This window comes from Silene latifolia, chromosome 10 (genome assembly GCF_048544455.1).
Source record: "Silene latifolia isolate original U9 population chromosome 10, ASM4854445v1, whole genome shotgun sequence".
NCBI lineage: Eukaryota > Viridiplantae > Streptophyta > Magnoliopsida > Caryophyllales > Caryophyllaceae > Silene > Silene latifolia.
In genome coordinates, this window is record NC_133535.1 from 105,700,817 (window position 1) to 105,716,645 (window position 15,829).

Below are 15,829 nucleotides of genomic sequence, written 5' to 3' on the forward strand. Positions count from 1 at the left end.
AATTATTATAAAGTTATTTATAAATAACAATAAGTCTGCACAATAAACATTCAGGTAGGTTATATTGGGTAGGGTTAATTCGTTCTCGGGTCTGGAGTTCAGGTCTACTCATATTCTTACCAAATATGAGTTCAACTGAATCCCGAATTAAAATTTTTTCTTTGAAATGTTTGTGTTGATGGGTTATCTACTAAAAAACGTAGTTGCTCATTCATCGAGGGGTTTTACTCTTTCCTAGACTTTTTTTTCATTATGTTTCCATAGTAAGCCCTTTGCCTAAATATCTCTAATTCTCTCCCTCACAAAATTAATCAAATTTAAAAATTAATCAAATCCGTCAATTTAACAATTATTATGGATGCAAATTCTCGTATCGATGAAATAACATTTTTAATTCTTAATTTTATTAATTATATTATATCAAATTAAGCAATTTATTTTCACTAATTAAATTAGGGTTTGTTTAAACCGTCTCCGGCGTTAGGGTGAGGGATGGCGGGCGGCCATCGGCGACGTTGGTAAGAGGAACGACATCCATCGTTTGTTGTGGTGGTGGCAGGATACGGGTAAAGAGGCACGACATCTGAATACTTTTGGAGGCTGAAAATTTTATATTCTTCCCTCCTTAAAGATTTGTGGCAATATGTCTGTATGGCTTGTCCATTGCTTCGCCATTTCTTTTAGTTAGACAAGTCTGATGTAATTTTCGAAACACGATTATGATATTCATATTGTCTCTGTGTGCTTTTTATAAAGAGATAAGGTTGTATTTATCAACTCCTATCTTAACTTAAGCCTTTGCAGAACTGAATTAATGTAATCACAATAAGAATTGACTTACAAAGTAACAACTGAAATAGCTAGCTAGCAGCTCAACACAACACGAATTTATACATCAAATGCGAGCATATTAAAGGCATACCACCATACTTTGTAGATGCATTCTGCTACAAAACATGGGACGACAAAGACCGATACTATATTTAGTGATCTCTGCAAGAGTCTGTTTGAAAAACATTTCAGAGAACAGATCTGTTGCTATCAAGAGTCTGTTTGATATTAGTATGGAATATCGAGTTGTATATCTCACACTGGTGTGGTGTCGACTGTCGAGGGATATTTGTTACAGCTTGGGGATGTACTTATAGATAGGATCATCCTGTCCCTTTCCATAACTACTTAGAAGAGAGGTTCTGAAACAACAATATTAGGACAACTCCTTCAATTACTAAATATAATGGTTGTGTCAATGTCATTAATACAGTATTTGTATTGTTGCAGAATTTACTCTTCATTACTCCAGCTAGTTTCAGTTTTCCTGGGCAAAATTATCTATTAAAACACAGCTAGGTAGTGACGACAAGGGAGAAAACAATCGAAAGAATAGAGCTTTATATACATAATCTCGTGGTCAGCTTATTGTTTAAACTACAGTGCCTGAAACAATCAACACACATTACGAGGAGGTCGTCAGCTTGCTGTCTACTGGCCATCAAAAAAAGAAACAAGAACTGCTGTTGTGCTCAGCATCTGAATCTTTAAATCTTCCAGCAATCACATACGCTTCTCTCTGTCATTTCTGTACCAGAGACTGTGAATGCACACCAAGCGACCGCTGGACCTAATTCTTTCATTATGAACCGTCACCAAACCCGACTTCTCAATAGAAAGTTTCTTTGCTTCTTTGTTTCCAACAATAGAATATCTTCTTTAATATCAAGGCTTGTAGACAACATTGTCGGTGGCCGGTCTGAGGAAGTCGTCAAGGCCGGCCGGTGTAGTAGCGGGCGGCGTTGACCATTGTGGATGGTGAATGTAATACTCAGTATTTTAAGTACTTTTTATAAGGCATTTATGCATTTTATACATTTTATAAGATACATATATTGATATTTATATTGTATGATTATTGTAATAATAATATAAAAAAAAAAAAAAAAACTACAACAAAAAGGGTCGGTTGGGCCGAATGGCTTTAGGAGTATATTGCATGGTAGTGTGTTGTCTTACTCTAGATATTTTATTATTTTATTATATTGGGAAGCTACCTTGAAACTTCTTAAAGACTAGAAGACTAGTATAAATACTCACCTAACACATCACCTAGATCTTATTTCACAAAACAAACTCACATATAATATAGAGAGATATAAGAGAGAGATTTAAGACTAGTTTTGAGAGACAACTTGAGACGGAATTGTAAGACGGATTCACCTCGCTTTAGATCTAAATTGTGGTAAGTTAACTAATCTAAAATCAATTTTTTAAATCTTATAGTTGACCCGCCTTTGACCACTCGTGACCCCTGACCGTGGCACCATCGTGGACCACCGTGACTAAGACCATTGACCTGGCCGTGGTGGTTTGACGGAGGGATGGCTGGCAATTGACCGTGTGTGTTGTGTGTTCTGGGTAGTTGTGTTGTTGTCTAGGCCATCGTGTATTGGGCTGCTATGGTGGAAATTATGGACCGTGGTTGGTGCTGGTTCACGGGAAGTTGGGCGGTGACACGGTGGTGGTTAATTGGAGGGTGTGCGCGGTGAATGCCGAGGGTGTTGTTGGTGTTAGGGCATGATTGTGGGTGTTGTTGATGTAGGCTGCTGTACGGTGGCTAGGAGACTGGCTAGGAAGTGGTTGGGTGGTGGATCGTGCTTTGGGTTGTGTGGATGGGTTATTTGAATAAATTTTAATACATGCTTAAACTTAAATCTTGTTAGTACTTATTTGTGATTATTTGAATTAGGTGACAGTATCATTAAAGACGCTTTTTTAGTTGCTTGGATTGCTTAACTTGGAATTTGCTATAAGGTAGACTAGTTACTCAACACTTGTTTGCGGGGTTTGCTTATGTGTTTATGTAACACCCCCTTCGTACCCGATCAAGGTCATGGGAGGATGTTACCATCTCGGTTTTCCGAGGCGTTGAAATCGGAGTTTCAATTAAGAAACAATTAAATATAAATAAAGTATTTAGTGAATTATATAACCAACAAAGAATAAAGGAGATAAACGTTACAACTCATGACTATTATACTATTCTAATGAGATGACACTCGGCTCCAAGTCCAAAGCTCGTCCCGTCTCCTACTTGACACCAACTCAACCTGTACTCAACGTGCTCCCCATATGATCAGAAATATCATATGGATCGACGCAGGCCACCCCAAAAATAGGTGACAATTACACAGACATACAACACGTTAGTTTCAATAAATATATATGAGACGCAACATGATAACTAAAGATGCAACATGCTAATGATATGAATGAGATACAATTACCATGTCGGTACCGGGACACGCCCAAACATACTCATAACCACCGGTGTCAGGGACTCGCCCACGACACCAAACCTCACCATAAGGTACCGGGACACGCCCGGGTCCAGAAGCCAACCGGATTCCCTGCCACACGGCGTGTCTCACCCATATGAGTGCCTCTGTACTCAAGTCATTAATGTGCACATCCCTCTTGGAGTGGGAAGCTCCAAGAGGCAACTCAAGCGTAATACGGTCTCCAACCCGTCTTACGTCTCCTAAACAACCACACATCCTCAACACATACGATAATAACCAATACATAAATTACAACCCAACATATCCCAATCATCTCCTTAATGATTGCAATTAACCAATAAATATGTTATAATGTAAATACCCTAATTATGTCATTTTGAATTTTCTACACTTGTGCAAGGGGGAAGGTAAGGTGGAAGGCATAAGAAAATATGGCTCGAAGGAATGGTTCTAGAAGCTGCAAGAGGATTGCTAAATTAGTAAAGTTCGAAGAAATTCTACATGGGATCATAACTATTATCAAGGTTAAGATTGTAAGGTTCATTTTTTTTATCCAGATGACCTACATATCTACGAAATTTGAGGACAATTTTTTTCTATAAAAAGGGGAGAAAGATGCGGGAGCATTAGAGTACAATGAAAATAAAGTCGAAATGTGTCCCAAATATTTTGAAGGATCGACATTAGCTCGAGTCTAGTGAATATGATACAAGAAAGAGGAACGGGGGAGTATTGTTTGACACGTATTTCAACACATGACTTGGGCAACACGCTACTTGGGCAGCACGTTACTTCAGCAATAAGGTTCTACACGGTTTCCAAATCCGAATTGTAGCTGATTGTGGGAAGTTGTGTTGTTCTTAGTTTCCTAATTAAAGCTTTCCTTATTCTAGTCAGTAAAGTTTAAGGTAGTGTGTTATTTCTTTCCTAATCTTAGCAAGGTTGTAATAAGGAAATTGTGCCATCTTAGAAATCAGTTTCTATATGTTGTCTTAGACGTTTTAGGCAAGTCTCCTATTCCATTTTTAGGAGTCTAGAAGTCGGTCTGTTTTGTATAAATAGAGGTCATTGTATTTAGTTTTATTCATTGAAGTTGGAAAGATTAATACAAGTTTTCTTGTTGTTCTAATTGGTTGCGAGTTATTAGGATTATTATTTTGTTCTTGCGAGGGTGAGATAATACACATTCAGTCTTGCGAGGTTGAGTGTTAGTTGTGAGTTGAGTCGAATTTCTTACGAGGAAGGAGAGCAACTCGCTTCATATCTTGTTATTTTCGTTGATCTCATATAAAGTTAAATACAAAAACATTTAAATTCCGATGCATTTTTATTGAACTAAAACTAACTTTAAATTTGTACTAGTTTTACATCAAATTGGTTACCAGAGCCAGTTTTTTAATTTGTTTCTTAGAAAATTAATCTTGGGAAGGGAAGACGCCAAGAGATGTCGATTCAAGTAATGGTGACGATGTTACAAGCACGTTTCAAGGTCAATTAGACGAGATGAAGGAAACTATGTGTGACACCCTTAAATCTAGCCTTAATTAAAAACGTAAATTCTACAGAAAAACTGGTAGGATATGTTTGTAAATGGTTCAACTAGTCCAAAAACCTGCAATTTCAAAAATTTTCTAACTAAACCATTCACAACCAATTCCAACTCAAGAAAAGTGTCAAAAACCCTGCAACAACTGATAAACTAATTTACATACATAACTTAAGACGCGGAAATATAAGGGTACAAACCAAAAATAGAAAGGGAGACATATGTCCCTTCAAATTATATACAAACCAAAAGTATAAAAGGTTTACTAATAGAATAGCCAAAACTAGGTCCAAGGTTCCTTGCTCACTAGCCCGTCTGTGACCCCAACTAAGCATCAACAACCTGTCAATCGCATTTTATACAAACACGAAAGCCACAATTCAGTGGGGAGTAACTTCGAGTCCTCCCAGCCACGAATCGTCAAAATTAATGTAACATGTAATGTAACATGTAAACAATTTGATAAACCATTTACTTATCATGTATTCTAACAAATGACCCCTAACTGACCAAACTAAACTATCATGTGAATCATATAATTCAAATAGTAATCCAAACTTTATCAACTGTAACCGGCTTACATCTCACCTATTACAGTTCATAAAATCACCATACAAGAAAGGGCAATATATCAAAGACAGGCATAAGTTCTTAGTACGGTCAATAGTCACTTTGTAACTCAAGTCTATACCACGAGGTAGGGAAGGTAATCGAACCGGTATCTTGGCTCAGCGGTTACTATTAAGAAAACATGGCCAAGAGACAACACAACCCTAGCCTAAAATCTGCGCAGACCTAGACATGCGGATACACACCACCGCACCCAAGACCCACAACCTTTTTTTAAAACAAAGTGAAGTGAGTACCCTAAGGACACCACCGAAGGGTTGGCTAGTACTTAAGCTGACCCCATACTATCAAAATAAGTACCTGAGGTCATGCCCCAACTTGGATAAACATCCACTAGTCAGGAACACAAAGGCTATCAAGCAGTGAACATATACTCGTCAAAGACTATAATGACCTATCTATGATGGAGGCCGAAATACTCACCTAGAACCTAGTCCCAGCTAGTCCCAGCTTGAATATTTTAGCCCACACCACACATGACTCACCACACAAGTCAAGTAAGACACCCACTTAACCTTAAGAGGGCAAAAAGTCCTACTTATCAATATAAATTCTAGCATTCTATCATGTGAAAGGCTTATAATGTCTAATTACAGCATACAATCCAACAGTTCCTCAATAAGTACTCAATACTAATTTACAATCCTAGCAATTCTAACAATATTTAAGGCTTTAGGGGAAACTAGGGCCATTACTACAAAATAAGAAACTATTAAATTCAATAAGCTATACATGTGAACTAAAGCTTGATAAATGGCCTAAAACAAGAAAAAGGCCGATTATCTAAATCATTCAACCGAATTTTTACCCGCAACCCCAGCCCTGCGACAGGTACGGGTCAAATTGCGGCTGATCAATCACTCAATTAACTGACATCGCATCACTCAAAGGGACTAAGGCTCAGTTTTCGGCACAATCAACAAAGCATTACAATTATCGCTATAAAATTCATTTTGTAAACTATCCTAACATGTGATAACTATTAATATAAGCACAATTTTTCCGTTAACATAATTTTTGTTACTAGTATGCTTCAATTCAAATTACTACCCTTTTGTTACTTATACTATTCTAATATTAATTAACCCGAAAAGACCAAGATTGCACGAAAACCCGCGAAACAAGCACGGACCGACCCGGGCCAACCATGGGCTAGCCGTGGGCCTGCCACGGCCTGCCACGGCCTGCCGGCTGCTGCCGGGCCCGCTGCCGCACCATTTCTCCTCTTTTTTTTTCATTTTTATACATTATAAGACCGTCTGAAAATTAATTAATCGTCCCCAAATTCAACTTTGATAATTTAAACTAACAAAAGGCATAATTTAAGCTAACAATTGACATGCATGCAACTATACTAAACATGTGAAAATTACTACACCAACAAAAATCACCAAACATACAAAAATCAAAAACATGTGACGATCTTTCGTCGAGTAACTCGAAATATGTTACCTTAAGCTAGAAAATAAGCAATTAGCACCTCAAAACCCGAACCCTAACAACAACTAGCCGCTATCCTCTACGATATACGAGTCCCCGAACTCGTCCTCCAATTCTTCACCTAAATAAACAATAAAAATACCATAAATAAGCACCAATACCGAAAAATACCGAAATTTCATCTTAAAACAACTTAATGAAAACTGAAATTAGAACATACTAAGTTGTAGATCTCGTCGAGGGGATTCCGGAAAGGTAAATTTCGTGAAAAACCGATAAGAAACGAAGAAATTAGGGCGAAAATAGCTTGATTTTATGTAAAAATGGTGTTTTTTGGGAAATGTTAGGGATGAAGACAAGAAACCAGAAAAATGAAGGGAAATGAGGGGCTGGTGCGCGTGAAGGAAGAAAGGAAAGGAGAAAAGGAAAGTGCGGGATTTTCAGTCGGGATTTTTACAAGTCGGTTTTTTACTCGTTTGATAATAATTACATCCGTAAGTCAAACACAAATTCCGTCAAGACCAAAGTTTTTAAACACGAGATTACAATAAAATTGAGTATTCATACGACCCATTTCCAATTTCGTTTACCCAACGTTCAAACGAATTGTCATATTCCCCCCGATACGCCCTTATTTCGAAATAAAAGATTTTACACGGTTTAAACTATTTTTAAACATTTCAAAACTATCAAAATAAATACTTTTCCTCAAAATATAATAAAATTATATTTCTTTGAATTATTTTTACTTTAATTACTTTAAATATCCAATTTTATTTGATTAATAAATTATTTTCGAAATATATTAACGGTCCGAAATTTACGGGGCGTTACAATCACCCCTCCTTTTAAAAAGTTTCGCCCTCGAAACTTAGAAGGAGAAATTATAGCAATAAGAAAATATAGGTATCTTTTCAATGAAACGGTGATACTCTTGTTGATCAGACAAGAACACCCATATTCATATCAAGATATAAAAATATTTCTACACCAATAAATGAGAAAACCCATTATTGGGACGTCTCCAACAACGAGATTTAACATTCACTAATGTTAAAACCATTGAAAATCATGAAAGCATTTTCAAACTTTTAGTTTAAAATTCTATAATAAGAATAATATCTTTACTAATTATGATTAAATATGGCTTAGTAACTCGGAAAAAGTAAGAAAAAGAATACCTTATGGAAATAAATCAAAATTTCATTTTCAAATCTTTAAAAATAGGTTAGGTTTGCAGAAGTGACTTAAACTTTTATGAATGAATTGAAACTGGTGGCTTGAAAATTTAGAAGTCGTACAACACGGAAAATAACTTAGATAGCATATAAAACCCATTATTGGGACGTCTCCAACAACGAGATTTAACATTCACTAATGTTAAAACCATTGAAAATCATGAAAGCATTTTCAAACTTTTAGTTTAAAATTCTATAATAAGAATAATATCTTTACTAATTATGATTAAATATGGCTTAGTAACTCGGAAAAAGTAAGAAAAAGAATACCTTATGGAAATAAATCAAAATTTCATTTTCAAATCTTTAAAAATAGGTTAGGTTTGCAGAAGTGACTTAAACTTTTATGAATGAATTGAAACTGGTGGCTTGAAAATTTAGAAGTCGTACAACACGGAAAATAACTTAGATAGCATATAAAACAAAGTATATTAAGATGATTCAAATTTAACTAATCAAAAAGAGCTATAATGAATTTCATGGGGTAAGAATTGAAGTCAAAATTACAAGGATGTCAAAGATAGAGTTTCATAGATTACCAACATCAAACTTACGAGAGGAGTATGATAATGTCAGGAAGAGAGATATGAGCGGTAACGCTCTTGATCAAGGAAGAATGGAGATTAGACACCAAGGAAACACCAGACACTCTTATCTCAAATAACAACATCACTCAAAACGGCTCCGAAAACTTCCTAACAACCAAACTCATAACCACATCACTCCCAAGGGTTTCCTCAATCGCTTATGTTACCTCTTCCTATCATATTCCCTGGAACAAGATATTTCACTATAAGTGTGATCTCATCGTTCCAAATCCTCAAACATCCAGAAACAACTTCCACAAGCCTAAGGTCAAGACTTCCAACGAAACTGTATTTGTATCCCACTAGTGTCAACTATGGGTTCCTCAAAAAGTAAACTTTCATTCAAGAGTCCCAATACCATGCTCTAAACTCCAAGAGAAGGTTCCTCAAATATTCCACCAGGTTCTCATTTCAAAACAAGGTAGTAACATACCAACCTCAAATTATGAAAAATCAATAGGATCTCAAGTTTCTCTATCCTTTTACTTATTAAGGATTCTCAAAAGCAGAACTACACCCAGCTCCAACATCGTCTCATCATCCCAAGCACTCAATGCGACCTCAAGGTCTATAAAACTATAGGATTAGCAAATTCTTCTCAATACTAAGTCTCTCTCAACTCAAGAACTCTCAAGAGCCAACTAATACCACATCACATCACCAATCCACTCTGGTCATCAACATCCCCAAGGTGTAATCTTTCAAATTTGATATCCTAAACTTACTTACCATCAAATTCTCAAGGTACAAGGTCATAATTGTAACAACACTTTATCACCTCAGAATTCCTAAAACCATAAATTGAAATTATGTTCCTTAGCCTAACAACTGGTGTCATCCATACCATTACCCTTTCTAGTTACCAAAACAAGTGCTAAAACCTCCCAATAATGTAGCTTACTCTCACTCTCATGCCATACCTCAAGTAGTAATCAATATCACTCACTAAAACCAACTAATAATCCCACATTTAACATTTTTCACACGGTAACATATACATTAGCAAACCCTCATCTCCAAAGTGATTATGGAAGCCAATCACAACCTCAACTACTTAGTCAATCCTATATCCTCAAGTCACATCTCACTAACTCCATAAACATGGTCAATAAGGTACTAACTATACTAAGGGAATAAGGAGTGATAAAGGAATTGAGAAATGGTAAAACATTTCCGAAGGGTGCATGAATCTGACAAGTTAGGAAACTAAGGAGTCGGTCCGTAAAGATAACGATTGACAAAAATAAGAGGTATTCGAGTTAAGAAGATATCTAGGGCAAGAAGAAGATACATAAACTTTGGCATAAGAACAGGGTTCAACAAACGTTAAAGAAAAGGAAAGGAGAATAGAAGCGGCACAATGAAAGGGTTACCGCTTACCAAACACTCATCAAAGCTTAAGATTGATATGATAAGGTTACACCACTAAGGTGCTCAACAAAGCCCCAAAAGTCTACCAAATTATAAGACTAACAAGGACTCCACAATGGTTGGTATTCCTCAACTCAATTGGTTTTAAGAGCCAAAATCAATTCACCACACAAATTCATTTGTTACCACCCATGTCCCAAAGTATCTCCTTTGCAATTCTCATCATCGAACTTCACTTAGTATGTCATTCCCAAGTACCATGGCTTGTTTACTCCCTCATGTCACGACTTAATACTTCTAGTCTCCGATACCATAAATTAGAATCACATCTTTGAACTCACGAACTACATCGAACAACGTTCCACCAAAATTCCCAAATTCAGATATGATTAATAAGGTCAACAAGGGCTACTCTATACTAGATTTGGTCAACTCAAAAGGTTTAACAAACTAACTAATTCCAAAGTACGATACCAATCCATTAAACAACGTCCATGTCCTATTGTATTCCTTTCAAGGCCTACCAAGATTGGGCTAACTATCATTCCTTTAATTCTCCACAAGAAACATCGAGACTCTCAAAAGACATAAATCCCAAAGTGTTTCACAACTCACTAGACTCCCATATCAAGCACAACTAACAAGACTAACCAAAGGATCCCAAGTTATATTCTCTTATACAACTCAAACCTTAAACAATCAATTTCTCAACTCGTTCTCACCCTCCAATGATACATTCTCTCAAAACCGGGTTCTCTTGAACAAGGGAATTATCCTACGGAATAAAAGGAAGATGTCCACATGGGCTTTATTATAAGAAGAAAACGAACCTAAGATGAATCGGGAGAAGGAATTGAAAGGTAGTTACCAAGCAAGAGAAGAGGAATTTGAAATACGAATAAACAACGAGATTGGAAGGCTAAGGTAAGATTGCATTATCTACATCTATTGGAGAGCCATCTTACAAAAGAAAAAAATCAATTAGTACCTAACAATTAGCAATCACAAACAGACTACCACATAAAATCCTAAATCTACCCATCCTACCCATCTCTCAAATTTATTATTTAAAGGTCAAGTGATCCTAAGTGGGGTGCACAAATGTGCATCGGGAGCAATAGGCTCTGATACCAACTGTGACACCCTTAAATCTAGCCTTAATTAAAAACGTAAATTCTACAGAAAAACTGGTAGGATATGTTTGTAAATGGTTCAACTAGTCCAAAAACCTGCAATTTCAAAATTTTTCTAACTAAACCATTCACAACCAATTCCAACTCAAGAAAAGTGTCAAAAACCCTGCAACAACTGATAAACTAATTTACATACATAACTTAAGACGCGGAAATATAAGGGTACAAACCAAAAATAGAAAGGGAGACATATGTCCCTTCAAATTATATACAAACCAAAAGTATAAAAGGTTTACTAATAGAATAGCCAAAACTAGGTCCAAGGTTCCTTGCTCACTAGCCCGTCTGTGACCCCAACTAAGCATCAACAACCTGTCAATCGCATTTTATACAAACACGAAAGCCACAATTCAGTGGGGAGTAACTTCGAGTCCTCCCAGCCACGAATCGTCAAAATTAATGTAACATGTAATGTAACATGTAAACAATTTGATAAACCATTTACTTATCATGTATTCTAACAAATGACCCCTAACTGACCAAACTAAACTATCATGTGAATCATATAATTCAAATAGTAATCCAAACTTTATCAATCAGAACCGCTTACATCTCACCTATTACAATTCATAAAATCACCATACAAGAAAGGGCAATATATCAAAGACAGGCATAAGTTCTTAGTACGGTCAATAGTCACTTTGTAACTCAAGTCTATACCACGAGGTAGGGAAGGTAATCGAACCGGTATCTTGGCTCAGCGGTTACTATTAAGAAAACATGGCCAAGAGACAACACAACCCTAGCCTAAAATCACGCAGCAGACCTAGACATGCGGATACACACCACCGCACCCAAGACCCACAACCTTTTTTAAAACAAAGTGAAGTGAGTACCCTAAGGACACCACCGAAGGGTTGGCTAGTACTTAAGCTGACCCCATACTATCAAAATAAGTACCTGAGGTCATGCCCCAACTTGGATAAACATCCACTAGTCAGGAACACAAAGGCTATCAAGCAGTGAACATATACTCGTCAAAGACTATAATGACCTATCTATGATGGAGGCCGAAATACTCACCTAGAACCTAGTCCCACTAGTCCCAAACTTGAATATTTTAGCCCACACCACACATGACTCACCACACAAGTCAAGTAAGACACCCACTTAACCTTAAGAGGGCAAAAAGTCCTACTTATCAATATAAATTCTAGCATTCTATCATGTGAAAGGCTTATAATGTCTAATTACAGCATACAATCCAACAGTTCCTCAATAAGTACTCAATACTAATTTACAATCCTAGCAATTCTAACAATATTTAAGGCTTTAGGGGAAACTAGGGCCATTACTACAAAATAAGAAACTATTAAATTCAATAAGCTATACATGTGAACTAAAGCTTGATAAATGGCCTAAAACAAGAAAAAGGCCGATTATCTAAATCATTCAACCGAATTTTTACCCGCAACCCCAGCCCTGCGACAGGTACGGGTCAAATTGCGGCTGATCAATCACTCAATTAACTGACATCGCATCACTCAAAGGGACTAAGGCTCAGTTTTCGGCACAATCAACAAAGCATTACAATTATCGCTATAAAATTCATTTTGTAAACTATCCTAACATGTGATAACTATTAATATAAGCACAATTTTTCCGTTAACATAATTTTTGTTACTAGTATGCTTCAATTCAAATTACTACCCTTTTGTTACTTATACTATTCTAATATTAATTAACCCGAAAAGACCAAGATTGCACGAAAACCCGCGAAACAAGCACGGACCGACCCGGGCCAACCATGGGCTAGCCGTGGGCCTGCCACGGCCTGCCACGGCCTGCCGGCTGCTGCCGGGCCCGCTGCCGCACCATTTCTCCTCTTTTTTTTTCATTTTTATACATTATAAGACCGTCTGAAAATTAATTAATCGTCCCCAAATTCAACTTTGATAATTTAAACTAACAAAAGGCATAATTTAAGCTAACAATTGACATGCATGCAACTATACTAAACATGTGAAAATTACTACACCAACAAAAATCACCAAACATACAAAAATCAAAAACATGTGACGATCTTTCGTCGAGTAACTCGAAATATGTTACCTTAAGCTAGAAAATAAGCAATTAGCACCTCAAAACCCGAACCCTAACAACAACTAGCCGCTATCCTCTACGATATACGAGTCCCCGAACTCGTCCTCCAATTCTTCACCTAAATAAACAATAAAAATACCATAAATAAGCACCAATACCGAAAAATACCGAAATTTCATCTTAAAACAACTTAATGAAAACTGAAATTAGAACATACTAAGTTGTAGATCTCGTCGAGGGGATTCCGGAAAGGTAAATTTCGTGAAAAACCGATAAGAAACGAAGAAATTAGGGCGAAAATAGCTTGATTTTATGTAAAAATGGTGTTTTTTGGGAAATGTTAGGGATGAAGACAAGAAACCAGAAAAATGAAGGGAAATGAGGGGCTGGTGCGCGTGAAGGAAGAAAGGAAAGGAGAAAAGGAAAGTGCGGGATTTTCAGTCGGGATTTTTACAAGTCGGTTTTTACTCGTTTCAATAATAATTACATCCGTAAGTCAAACACAAATTCCGTCAAGACCAAAGTTTTTAAACACGAGATTACAATAAAATTGAGTATTCATACGACCCATTTCCAATTTCGTTTACCCAACGTTCAAACGAATTGTCATATTCCCCCCGATACGCCCTTATTTCGAAATAAAAGATTTTACACGGTTTAAACTATTTTTAAACATTTCAAAACTATCAAAATAAATACTTTTCCTCAAAATATAATAAAATTATATTTCTTTGAATTATTTTTACTTTAATTACTTTAAATATCCAATTTTATTTGATTAATAAATTATTTTCGAAATATATTAACGGTCCGAAATTTACGGGGCGTTACACTATGGCTCAAATGAAATATGTGATGAAGAACTTGTCAAAGATGGTGGTTGATGTTCCAAAGGATCGTGGTAGGATGCGTTGATCAAGCGGGAGCAGGTCTGGCGGTTCTGACTCGGAGAGGGAAGAGGCAAGTTTCTAGCCTAAAGGGAGTAAGAACGATGATGATCGAGGCTTAAAGCTTGACATACCTGATTTCAATGGTGATGTAGATCCCGAAAAGTTCTTGGATTGGATTATGCAAGCTAAACGAGTTCTTGAATACAAGGAGTACGATGTGCATAAACAATTCAAGGTAGCTATTCTAAAACTTACTAAATATGCATCATTATGGTATGAAAACTTAAAAAAACAGAGAAAGCGAGATAAGAAAGGTAAGATCGATACTTGGGAGAAACTAAAGAAGCATCTTATGAGGAGATTATTACCAAAAGACTATGAGCAAGAAAATTACCTAAAGTTGCAAGCTTTATCACAAGAGGGGCTGTCCGTGGCTGAGTATATCAAAGAATTCAAAAGGATGATGATTGTTTGTGATCTTTAAGAATAAGAGGTGCTTAGAGTTGCTAGATTTATCAAGGGACTTACGCCCTCAATTGCTACTAGGGTTGAAGTTCAAAACTACGATGGATTCAATGATGTTTGTCGACTTGCACTAAAATTTGAAAAACATGACAAAGGCAAGAACTCCAGTACGAGAATAACAACTATACCATGAATCTCAATGAATCAAGAAGAGAAGATCCTAAAGACAAAGGGAAAACAATTTCTATGGAGCCTAAGAATACAAGTTCTAGGAGGCGATATTTCAAGCGTCAAGGCTATGGACACATAGCTAATAAGTGTCTTCAAAAGCGAGTCTTAACAGCAAAGGAACTATGTGACATGACTCCTAACTTTGTCATGCCAGAAGACAAGGGTCCGCATCACGCGAAAGGCAAGGAAGAAGAAAGAATGGTCTATGATGTCGAACCATTGAGTGATGATGATTAACAAGAATACTTAGTTCACAATTTACATCTTCAAGCTGGTCCGGTTACATAAGAAAAGATTTGAGTTTTTAGATGATGGACATAAAGAAGACGTGATTGTTGAAAATGAGGTTGAAGAAGAGAAGGTTGAGTCTTTAAATGATGTTCTCATAGAAAACGAGTATGTAGGAGATGGGATTAGAAAGGACTTGGTTTATGATCTAATGGTGCATGAGTCCAAAGAAACTCCACATCTGTCCAATTAACAATATAGGTCGCCACTTGATATATCCATTGACAAGAAACTATATGGTGGAAACTATCAATGTTACTTTGTGAGTTCGATTCAGATGGATGATCAAGATGATCTTATTATTCCAAATAAGTATCGTTTTGACTTTTCTACACTTGTGCAAGGAGGGAGGTGAGGTTGAAGGCATAAGAAAAGATGGCTCGAAGGGTATAGCTGTAACAACAAAAGGAATGGTTCTAGAAGCTGCAGGAGGATTGCTAAATTAGTAAAGTTCGTTGAAATTTTACACGAGATCATAACTATTATCATGGTTAAGATTGGGAGGTTCGTTTTTTATCCAGGTGACCTACATATCTTCGAAATTTGAGGACAATTGTTTTTTTTATAAGAAGGGGAGAAATATGCAGGAGCATTAAAGTACAATGAAAATG

The 15,829-nt window shown here is 36.5% G+C and overlaps 2 long non-coding RNA genes across 2 annotated transcripts; both read right to left on the bottom strand.

The window, feature by feature from the left end:
* Window positions 1–4,822: 4,822 nt before the first annotated feature.
* On the bottom strand, window positions 4,823–7,288 carry LOC141609109 (uncharacterized). The gene is made up of 3 exons (XR_012527214.1): window positions 7,133–7,288; window positions 6,925–7,033; window positions 4,823–5,184 (listed from the first exon to the last, which is right to left on the bottom strand). It is a non-coding gene; the product is annotated as an uncharacterized LOC141609109 (long non-coding RNA).
* A 3,970-nt stretch (window positions 7,289–11,258) lies between these two features.
* On the bottom strand, window positions 11,259–13,721 carry LOC141609110 (uncharacterized). The gene is made up of 3 exons (XR_012527215.1): window positions 13,562–13,721; window positions 13,354–13,462; window positions 11,259–11,613 (listed from the first exon to the last, which is right to left on the bottom strand). It is a non-coding gene; the product is annotated as an uncharacterized LOC141609110 (long non-coding RNA).
* Between the last annotated feature and the right edge of the window lie 2,108 nt (window positions 13,722–15,829).